General features: G+C 48.5%; 1 protein-coding gene across 5 annotated transcripts in view; it reads right to left on the reverse strand.

The window, feature by feature from the left end:
• Nucleotides 1–10,000, reverse strand: part of hdac7a (histone deacetylase 7a) — a 62,722-nt gene that overhangs the window by 40,009 nt on the left and 12,713 nt on the right. For 3 of the 5 annotated variants that reach the window (XM_035522561.1, XM_035522562.1, XM_035522557.1), the window contains exons 1-2: nucleotides 7,594–7,837; nucleotides 7,045–7,110 (exon numbers count right to left, since the gene is read on the reverse strand). The exons of 1 other annotated variant lie outside the window; for it this stretch is intronic. The gene's annotated coding sequence lies outside the window, so the exon portion shown is untranslated. Of the gene's footprint in view, nucleotides 1–7,044; nucleotides 7,111–7,593; nucleotides 7,838–10,000 lie in introns of those variants that run through there. One more of the 5 variants, XM_035522560.1, reaches the window with a different exon arrangement.

Raw genomic sequence — 10,000 nt, forward strand, 5'->3', positions numbered from 1 at the left:
ACATGTGCATGTGCACAAGCGTGCGTGTGAGGTGGAGGGGTCAGAGAAGTGTCAGTGTGGCCCTGAACACTGATCCATTATGTATAGGGAGGATTGCGTTTCTCCCGCGTCTTGACAAAGTTTCCAAAACCTCTCATGTTCTCTTTCCAAAGGCGACAGAGCAACAGTATTAAAACATTTATCATCAGTACCACTAAACATTACCTCAACATTCTCTCTCTCTCACACACATACACACACATACACGCGTACGCACACATATGCACACACAAAATCTACACCCACCCTTCTTAGTGGTAGTAACATACACACAATATACCATAAACACATATACCATATAACAAAAATTCCTACCTCACAGATTAACAAACATCCCTACCACAGATTAACAAACATCCCTACCACAGATTGACAAACATCCCTACCTCACAGATTAACAAACATCCCTACCACAGATTGACAAACATCCCTACCTCACAGATTAACAAACATCCCTTCCACAGATTAACAAACATCCCTACCTCACAGATCAACATCCTTACATCACAGATTAAAAACATACCTAGCGCACAGATTAAAAACATACCTAGCGCACAGATTAACAAACATCTCCACCTCCCATATTAACACTCTTACCTCGGGGTGAACTTCACAGTACGCTGGCCATGGGTAGATGTCAGTCTTTGCTATAACAGTTTAAATGCATAATATAATTTACATATATCATAATGGTAAAAATAAAGTAATACAAATTGTGTGGAAACAGGAAGTCCTGTCAGACTGACCTTAGCTGTATTATGTTATGAATATACATCCTTAATATAGATGCCCTGAAGTAAACAACTTCACAGAGCAGGAGGGTTACCCCACTAAACATCCTCCTCTCTCTCTCTCACTCCCTCCCCCTCTCTCTCTCTCTGTATCTCCCTCCCTCCCTCTCTCCCCCTCTCTCTCTTTCTCTCTCCTGGGTAATGGTGTCTGCGTGTGATTGCTCCCTACACTCAGAGTGCCATAAATAAGTACAGAAGCCCCAAAGGAAAGAGTCCAGAACAAGGGGAGCCTTAATCAGCCATTTTAATTACCCATAGCGCGCACACACACACACACACACACACACACACACACACACACACACACACACACAGACACAGACACAGACACACACACAGACACAGACACACACACACACACACACACAGACACACACACACACACACACACACACACACACACACACAGACAGGCCCACCCGTTGTGGTTCCCCTGAGAAGGTTAGGGTCTGGATTGTTTGACTTCCTGTTCAGCAGAGGAAGTTCTGGTGATTACAGCTCCAGCCTATGCTGCCTCAAAAACAATCTGCTTTTTACAGAAATAGCCAGAGGATGAAAAACTTCAGCTCCCTCGCCTTCTCTTGCTCTCTGAACTATAATTAGTCAGAAGTGTGTTTTTGGTCAGTGACAACACACTGTTCTTTCACACTGTTCTCTCTCTCTCTCTCTCTCTCTCTCTCTCTCTCTCTCATTGTGTTTGGTTTAAACCCACGACTGCTTTGTACCGTCCCATAAACGTGCAAGAGGCCTGAAGGTTGCCATGGAGATCACTCTGGGTATGAGGAAGTGATCTATAAAAGCACAACAATGAGTGAGAGACAGAGAGAGAGAGAGAGAGAGACTCTTCCTGTTTAAGATTCAGTCCCTGTTTCCTGTTCTAATGTGCAGCTATTTCTGTAGCTGTGTTTCTGTACAGACACTGAAACACTACTGCAGCCATTAAGATGGGGATCTCTCTCTCTTTCTCTCTCACACACACACACACTAAGGCATGCTCAGATAGGAAATGAACACACACAGTTTTAATGATATGGACAAAACTATTACATTGTAATCACACTGCTATACGTTACAGCTGAGGCCATGCTGTATATAACAGTGTTGATTCTCTGATTTTGACTTTTAAGACTTTTGCCTGATTATTTTGACAAACATTTTTCATGTTCGTTGTTTGTTGAACACCCACCTACACAGTCTGTGATTGGTCAGGATACCCACAGAACACCCACCTACAGTCTGTGATTCACAAGGACACATTTGCTTATTGCAGCCACACACACACACACACACACACACACACGAAGCAGCTTAAAGCTCTGCTATAATTATCTGAAGCCAATACAGACATTATAACAGGAAGTCCATGGATCCCACAGTAGTTTAAGCTTGTTATGGTTGCGAGTGAAGCCGTGCTGAGCGGGCGTAGGCCCAGTCCGTCAGAACCAGGACAAAGGCGGCAGAACCAGTCGAACAACTGCTGTTTCTGTCGTTTATGGAAAGAAATCACCAATGTCATGTGGTGTGGAGACTGGACCAGAACACAGGCCCGGCCCCCATCAGAAAGACTGGGCTGGACCAGAACACGGGCCCGGCCCCCATCAGTAAGACTGGGCTGGACCAGAACACGGGCCCGGCCCCCATCAGTAAGACTGGGCTGGACCAGAACATGGGCCCTTATGATAAAATGGACATATACCAACCCTTGGGGCACTTCTCTGTCTCACAGGGTAACAGAGGAGCTGGACGGTGGTAATGGCCTTTTCCACTTAAACAGCTATGAACAAACGAAGCACGCACTTTGTTGTGTGTGTGTGAGACAGGGTTTCTCTATGACCCAGAGCACACACAGTTCGCATCGCTACATTTGTGAGCAGAGTAAACACACTAACAGAGTAAGTGTGAGGTTGAAACATCAAACACCTCTCTCTCTCTCTCTCTCAACTGTTGCTAAACTGACCTTGTGCAAGACAGGATCTTCAATTATAGACTCCTGTGACAACACTCACATACAGCTAGCTCTCTCTCTCTCTCTCTCTCTCTCTCTCTCTCTCTCTCTCTCTCTCTCTCTCTCTCCTGTGAGTGGTCTCGGCACTATAGGCCACCACTAAATGTCCATTCTTCCATGTCCAGCAACCCTACAGGACACACAGCTGTCTGAGCATGAGGACCTGTTCACTTCCGAAACAGTTTCATGGACACAATGCTTCAGCCTGTGTGTGTGTGTGTGTGTGTGTGTGTGTGTGTGTGTGTGTGTGTGTGTGTTCTACTGGGATACAGGATGTTTTTAAGCACAGAGCAGAGTTCAGCTCAATGCTGGATAACTTTTAAATGAGCCATAAGCTAATATTGGTCCTGATGGCGGTTGTCTCCCTCTCTCACTCAGACCTTTTCAAACCTTACTGACACGGCAGCGTTTCTGAAACTCACACACACTCATCCTAAGACCAGTTCAAACGTCTGATGACTGTCACTAGAGGTCTGATTATAAAGAGACTGGAATGCTCTGAAAACAGTTTAATTTCAAATATTCAAGTAAACAGCTAACAGATTTGCGAACACCTTCTCTCTCTCTCTCTCTCTCTCTCTCTCTCTCTCTCTCTCTCTCTCAAACACCAACTAATGGACCTTCCCCTGCTAAGTAATGGCCATTCCGTTTATACCAATAAAGAGGGCACACACACACAATCACTCTCACACACTCTCTCACACACACACACACACACACACACTCTCTCACTCACACACACTCACACCCTAAAGCCACTTTCTCATTTTCCTCTGTCACGCTGACTCTCCTTGACTTCAAACACATTCCTCTCACAGACCTGCTGAGACACAGGCTGATGATGGACTCCACTAACACACACACACACACACAGATCCAGTAACATAACGCAGGGTGCTTGGAGTGATATTTTTAGAGTTGAGGGTCTGCTCTCAGCATCGTTCCTGAAGTGGATCAGCCAAACAGCGTCACTCTCAAGACAGATCACATCTACTTCAAAAGGATCTGTGTGTGTGTGTGTGTGTGTGTGTGTGTGTGTGTATGGGCTGAATCTTAGCTTAGCTTTAGGCTGACTGTCTGTACATTAACATACACCTGAAGTGTTCCATACGCGCCATGGACACACATGTACAAGTAAGAATACACTTCTTGAAGTATCACTTACAAAATTTACACAGAGAGAAACAGAGATGAATTCAGGAATGGGAGAGAGCCAGAGAGACATGAGGGTAAGTCTCCCCACACTTTATGGCCATCTCTAAACGAAGCTTCTCTTCAGGGTAATTCAGAGGTTGAACTTCAACGACTCTCAAGTGGACAAAAAATGCACATAATGACACCTCTTCCTGACTTTCTCTCTCTCTCTCTCTCTCTCTCCCTCCCTCTCTCCTACATCCATCTATTACCCATCTATTCATCCATTCTGGATGTTTCTGCATATCTTTGTGTGTGATTCCTCTGCTCTGGGGAAGCAGGATCACGATTTGCTAAATGCTCATGTCATACATTTTCAGCCTCATGGACCTTCACGAGGCCATCACACCCCCCACGTGCGTACACACAAGTCTTGTCCTGTAATATAACTTCTTGTTTGTCACTGGAGTCCTCTTTGTCTGTGACCATTCTGCTTCCTTTAGTGCTGCTTATAAACGCTGAACGTTTGACCCACGTTGCTCGCAGCATTCGTACGTTTGAGCCGTGGAAGCCTTTAGCCACTAAACGCACCACACACATGCTACCGTGGGCGCGCCTTCCCTCAGCCAATCACACGGCAGGACACACACAAGCCCCACCCACCCTGAAACTTCGAGCCGGTTCAGAAGCTAAAGAGTCTGTCAGAGCATCGCACTGGGCTAACCGCAAACGCCCCGCCTTCTCCGCCGGACACGCCGCCCACGCCCCCTGCTGAGCTGAGACTCTCCTCTGCCCGGTTTGGTCCTGTTCCCTCTCCTGTGAGCTGTGAAGACAGCAGCAGGCGCAGTGGTTGAGGAGGGATCAGTCAGCTGACCCCTGCCTTCAGCCAGGAACAGGAAATGTGATCTTTACTGTGGCTCCCTGAAAAACAATCTCGCTGTTGTCAGCTTCATGGTCTTGCCCCAGCGCGCCGGGATGAAGGAAGAAAAAAACAAAAAACGCACAAATACCTCAAAGATTCTTCAGTTCCCATCAGACACATGACAGGCACAGGCTACACACACTCAACTGTTCAGCGAGCTCACGGCGGTTTACAACAGGAGGATTGCAGTGGCACGCCGTGCACACGCCTCAGAGGGTGGCGTGGCTACAGCCTGTGCTGATCAGACAGAAGCCTGCACACTTGTATCGAAGTTTGGAGTCCGGAGAGGATTCCAGATCAAACCGAACAAATCTTTGGAGAATCGGTACCGTTCGTATACGGTACCGATCTTATACGTTAAAACGCAGGCGCCGTGCGAGGAGTTTAGCCGAGAGGGTTTCTATGGGCTTCACACGCCTGACCGGGACTCGGTGATCAGGTGCGATCCGGTCGAGCGGACGAGGCAGGACCGCGTGACGGTTTCGACGACGGCGCGGTGCCATCTCGTGCGGAACGTTACAGAGGTTCCCGGAACGTCGCGCAGAGCTGAGCACGGGATTTGTGGGGCACAAAAGCGCACCAGTCATGTCACTTCACAGCCGCGGTCTCCGGTGCAACGTGATCTCCTCACCGCCCCCGTGACCCCATCCCGTGTTTTTATTGTCTAGCCACAGGCCGCCGGTACAGAACCTGATCACGGCCGCACAGTCAGCCCCAGCTAGTGCGTCTGCCCCACCTACACCACTCACGCACCAGGGAGCCATCACACCTACACCACCCACAACGCCAGTTAGTTCAGCTCTGGCCAACAAACCAGCGGGGACCGAAAAAGTGAAAAGTGTGTGAAAAACACACAAACAGAGTCGAGATATTTGTTTCTTCGTTATTTGTAACATTTTTACAGAAGCCAGACAGTGAACTCTCTCACTAAAGCACACGGTGTGTGTGTGTGTTGACTAAGTGCTTTGCTACAGCACACAGCACCCCTGCTTTACAGATAATCCAGCGTGTAATGGGAGGAACCTGTCGTCAGAGGGCATGTGAGCTTGTCTTCCACAGCCCAGTGCTGTATGCACAGTACCACAGGTCTCTTTACAGCACCCACTGGTGTTACAGAAGTTAGGGTTTAAGGGTAGGGTTAGGTTAGTGAGTGAGTTAGAGTTAGTGAGTGAGTTAGGTTTGGTGTTAGGGTTAGGGTTAGTGAGTGAGTTAGGGTTGGGGTTAGTGAGTGAGTTAGGGTTGGTGTTAGGGTTAGGGTTAGGGTTAGTGAGTGAGTTAGGGTTGGTGTTAGGGTTAGGGTTAGTGAGTGAGTTAGGGTTGGTGAGTGAGTTAGGGTTAGGGTTAGTGAGTGAGTTAGGTTTGGTGTTAGGGTTAGTGAGTGAGTTAGGGTTAGTGAGTGAGTTAGGGTTGGTGTTAGGGTTAGGGTTAGTGAGTGAGTTAGGGCTGGGGTTAGTGAGTGAGTTAGGGTTGGGGTTGGGGTTAGGGTTAGTGAGTGAGTTAGGGTTGGGGTTGGGGTTAGGGTTAGTGAGTGAGTTAGGGTTGGGGTTAGGGTTAGTGAGTGAGTTAGGGTTGGGGTTAGGGTTAGTGAGTGAGTTAGGGTTGGGGTTGGGGTTAGGGTTAGTGAGTGAGTTAGGGTTGGCGTTACAGAGTGAGCGCGAGGCAGTTCACTGCTTGTTTGGGACGACCCACTTCGCATTCAGAATGTTACATGTCTCAATGCTAGACTTGACCTAGAAAAGCATATTAACACCATTTAATTAGAATATAATTAATACAAAGGTCCTGACCTCTTAATATTAAACCAGCACGAGTTTATGAGGAGTGAGAACTTAGCAGTCACGTGACGGGACCCACTCGCGGAAACAAGCGAGAGCTCAGAAGTGCTTTGACGAGAACGTTTCTCGAGATGCGTGCGGCGTCAGACAGCCACGCGCTCGCCTGATAACAGGGACTCGCGTGAACGTCGCCTAAGAGAATCGACTCGCGAACCGAACGCCACTTCCAGGGAATGCTCGCGAGGAAACAACACCACCATGCAAATATTCCGGTTACACGTGACATCTCGGGCGTCCTCGTATGAAGTGAATAAATAATAAGATACCTGTTAAGGAGGGCGCAGTGCTCTGATCGCTCGCGGCGTAAAGGCGACGTACCTGTGTCTCCCCACCCGCGCGTGTCCCGGGCTGCGTCTAAGGCTGCTCCCGAGCGCGCGCCTCCATCTGTGAACACGAAGCACGTCCCCGTTAATGCCGTCCTCGAGCTGTCTTTACGGGCACCGTCTACTGTGTGAGTGACGGAAGAGGAAACCTCCTGCTCGCTGGAACCGAAGACTGAAGCTACGAACGAGGACAGGAGGCGCTTCCTTCCGGTACAAGAGGAGCGCAGGAGAACGTTTAGAGGAGCAGCTCAGGCGGGGGCATAGGACGTCTCCGACACGCACGCATGCACACGCAACCTGCAGCATCCGCACTGCTGTACTAAACGAGGCGGCCAACTTCAAACCCGACGGGTTTGTATACACACACGCTAGCAAACAAGATTTATTTACGGCAGTGAGCCACCCTTTGACAGCAGAAGTCAGACCCATTGGGTGCACGCGCTCTGAGCGCGGATATCTCGAGGTGCAGGTTTCCCAACACTGCGGAGCGGAACACATCGACTGAAGGAGACTTCATAACACGACACGGCGCAACGCGACTTACCTCTCAGCCAGAAGACAAAAGAGCACAACAGGTTGTTCCTCCGCCTCCAAACTCCCCCCAAACCCTCCACCTCGGCTCGTCTAGACGGCTCCTTCTCCTGCCCAGCTCCCGTCTGGGTCTGGTTCTGTTTTAATCCCGTCTAACCCGTCTGGTTCTGGGTTAATCCCGCCCTGCACCACCCGCTGAGAGGGGAAAGCAGAGCTCGCGTCCGTGTCGCGGGGAGAGAGTTGTCGCACACGTACCTTTGCGAAGTCCAGCCCTGCCGCGGACGAAAATAGAAATAGAGGCGGGTGCGACCAAAAATAGCCCTGACATCACGCGCCTCTCTCAAGCGCTGTGCTCCTGCGTGCGTCTCCGATTGGCTGCACCAGCCGTCAGTCCTGCCAGCACGCACTGGCTGCTGGTGGGAGGCGCTGGGTGGCTCGTTTTTACTTTCTGAGTCGGTTAAGATTCTGCAACTTTCCAGTTTGCCCGCATTACTGAGCAGAAGCGCGTCCAACAGCACGTAACTGCTTGTTTTAACGAACGTAACACCAGAAATGTATTTAACAGAGAGAGAACCTTAAAGGAAGCTTTAAACACATTCGGACGTTAATGCGATTATTCTGTTTCCATATGAGCGGGCTAAAGTGCGTTTATAACCACTTAATAGCGCATTTCATTCCGCGCTTTGCATTGGTCGGGTCTGTCCGTAAACCTTAATGCTCTTGCTGGTGAGTCATGTGTACTAACCACTGCAACGTTTGTCCAAACGCAACGTTACGTCGGCGTGACGTTCCTCGCGCGGTTCACTATTCCAGAGAACTGCAGGAGGCGAGATGCGCTGACGCTCGCGCGCTCAAAGGCAAGTTTCGTTTGAAGATATCGGCGCGAGAGTGCTCCCCCGGTTAGCCTTCACGTGCTTTGAAACCGCGAACTTGCCTTTTTCTGAGAAAGCAGGACAGACGCGTCAGAGCCCCGCGAGCGTCGCGTTTCCTGCAGACATAACCCTGGACGGCTCGTGTATGTGGCTTGTGCAGTAGTTACAGGTCTGCTTAGAAAGGGCTTCACTATTAATTTCTGCTTAAGGCATGCAGGAATGTAGTCCCGTACGGCACAATTGTTGTAGCATTATTTCCAAGTTATTTTTAGTATGCGCGTACATGTATGAGCTTTTAAACAGTTTATATGCTTCTGAGCGAAGTTATGTTCTAGTTCTGTATTAGTACCACCCATGTTTCAGAAGTAATCACACACACACACACACACACACACACACATAGGGTACATGCATAACGAAACCAGCAGAGGTGATGTTGCACATCCTTTTAACATTTTTTACAGGGGGATCCCAGTAGCCTTACCAGAAACCCTCCTGTTTATGTGTGTGTGCGTGCACAAGCATACTTGTGCGTGCACGTCTATATGTTGGTTGTCATAATTACACAATCCCTCTGTATGAATAATATCCGGCAGAAAGTGAAGGACCACAATATGACATCAAACCCACCCATGGAGCAAACACAATGGCTCAGACCTACCACCCTGTAGTCCTGGACACCACGGAAAGAAGAGTGAAGTATTATGATTGGGTGTCTGCCACCACGACTGAGACGAGCTGAGCTATAGGACATGCGGTCTGACGAGGTCCAAAGGCATGTGACACAGCGCGTGGAATAAACGAGCTATTATGACAGAACCTTTAAGTACTGATTTGGGATCGGTGAGAATAAAAGCCATCAGCAGCACCCACAATAAGATAAACCTCATGTGGCTATAAATAACCCAGGACTGTTCTCTCAACATCAACAGACCTCTTTTTTAACATGTTCCAGTAAGTATGAGGAAGACAGACAAAAAGCTCGATTCTATTAGCACAGGATGCGGTCAACTGTGCGATGACAGTGGTGATACACATTTACCCACGGCCTCATGCAGCGAGCTAGGTATGTTCCCCCAGCTTGTGCTCACAGCTCCGAGACCCTGCTGTTGTGACACACGTCTGGTTTTTCAGCTCTCAAACTAGGAAGTGAAGCTGATGTTTGCCAATTCTGCTGGATTGTTATTTCACTTTGAGGTCGCACATTCTTCTGAAGTTGTGCAATTAGCCCTTCTGCAGTCATGTCGCGTGTTAAGTTTAGCTCGTCCGCATGCCTAAAGCTGTATGAGCCATAAGATTTTAAACAGTTGTAAGCATTATTATGACCACGAGCAAGATTACAGAGTGACAAAAAAATCCCTGTTTTGGTATTTTGAATCCCAGTGAATATGCTACAAAGTTCAAACGCAGAAATGTTTACATTTGAGGTACAGAGAGTGTGGTGCAGTCTTCACTCTGGGAGCTTTTATTAACCAGCGTTCATTTATGATGTTGGTCTCTCAGTTAAGATCTCTAAAGTCAAGCAAACCACACGCAACAATATCATTT

Source organism: Electrophorus electricus, chromosome 24 (assembly GCF_013358815.1).
Source record: "Electrophorus electricus isolate fEleEle1 chromosome 24, fEleEle1.pri, whole genome shotgun sequence".
Taxonomy (NCBI): Eukaryota; Metazoa; Chordata; class Actinopteri; order Gymnotiformes; family Gymnotidae; genus Electrophorus; species Electrophorus electricus.